Genomic DNA, 1,589 nt, shown 5'->3' with positions numbered 1-1,589 from the left:
GGTTCGGATCCCACATAGGGATGGCCGGTTCGCTCACTGGCTGAGCGTGGTGCTGACAAATTTTAGAGTAAGCTTGTCCTTATCCACAAAAAAATCTTGCTGAGATTTTGATAGAAATTGTGTTAAACTTATGGATCAATTTGGGGAGAATTGACATCTTTACTACGTTGAGTCTTCCAGTCCTCAAACAAGGTACATCTCTCAATTTATCTAGATAGTCTTTGATTTCTGTTATCAGTGTTTTGTCATCTTTAACATACAGATACTGTACATGTTTTGTTAGATTTATACCCAGCTATTTTATTTTTGGGAGCTATTGTAAATAGTATTGTGTTTTTCATTTTGGCCTCTACAGGCTTGTTGCTAATATATGGAAATATGATTTTTTTTCTATGTTGATTTTGCATTCTGTGACCTTGTTGAACTCATTTATTAATTCTAGGAGGGTTTTTTAGAAAAAATATTCCTGAGATTTTCTATGTAGACAATCATGTCTTGTGCAAATAAGGACAGTTTTATTTCTTCCTTTTTAATCTGTATGTTTAGATGGTGTTTTGGAGACCATGGGGAGCTAGCTGGGTGAAGGTGTGCATTCACCGGAGTAGCGGCTTTGGAAGGAGCATGGCTTTGAGGTTTGGTCATGTGAGGAGAAATGGTGAGTTTAGACGTGGAGCACATGTTCACTTTAAATTTTTTCTTTGAATTAGTCTTTTGTTTACAATCTGAAATCTGGTGGCATTCAATCTGTGAAAGGACTAAGTCCTGAGCTTAATGCAACCACAGCAATGACAAGGAGAGGACATCAGTGCCACGGTTCAGTAATGTAAGGTAGACCAGGCAGAGAGGTGAAGGAGCTGGGGAAGGGTAAGAAGCAGAAGGAAGGGCTGGCCTGAGCCAAGATTTTATGTATTTCTTTTTTCCCCCAAATTATCAAGGTAATATATGCTTACCACAAAACAATTCAGAAATATTTAAAAATATACAAATTACCCATAATCTCACCAACCAAAGACAGCCTATTTCCATCCTGTTTTCTATATGTATCGAATGCGTGATATGCAAATATACACACACATATAGGTATACATAGTTTTATTTGCCCCTTCATGCAATTATCTTTCCTACCAAAAATGGGTTATTACTATCTATATATCAGCTTTTTTTTACTTAACACTACCATAAGACATATTCCCATATTAATGTCTACAGATCTGCACCATTGTTTGGCTGCCTATTCTGTTATTATTTATTTGCAATACACTTCATATGGCTAATTCCCTATTGGTGGACTTTTAAGGTTGTCCCCCAATTTCAGCTCTGTAAGCAGTCCCATGATGAATATCTTGATACGCCATCTTTGCCTACTTATGTAATTATTTCCTTAGAATAAATGACTTAGAAGTGGAATTGCCACGAGAAGGAGTAAACACTTAACAAGATAGGCTTGATACATATTTGAAAATTGCTCTCCAGCAATGCTGAAATCTGTGACAATGTTTCTTCCCTTATTCTAACCCGAAGATACTCTACTTCTTTTTTTTTTTTTTTTTTTTTTTTTTTTTTTTTTTTTTTCCGTGTCCGGCAACGGA

The sequence above is a fragment of the Galeopterus variegatus genome, unplaced genomic scaffold (genome assembly GCF_000696425.1).
Source record: "Galeopterus variegatus unplaced genomic scaffold, G_variegatus-3.0.2 Scaffold2431, whole genome shotgun sequence".
NCBI lineage: Eukaryota > Metazoa > Chordata > Mammalia > Dermoptera > Cynocephalidae > Galeopterus > Galeopterus variegatus.
This window is presented reverse-complemented; position numbering follows the sequence as displayed.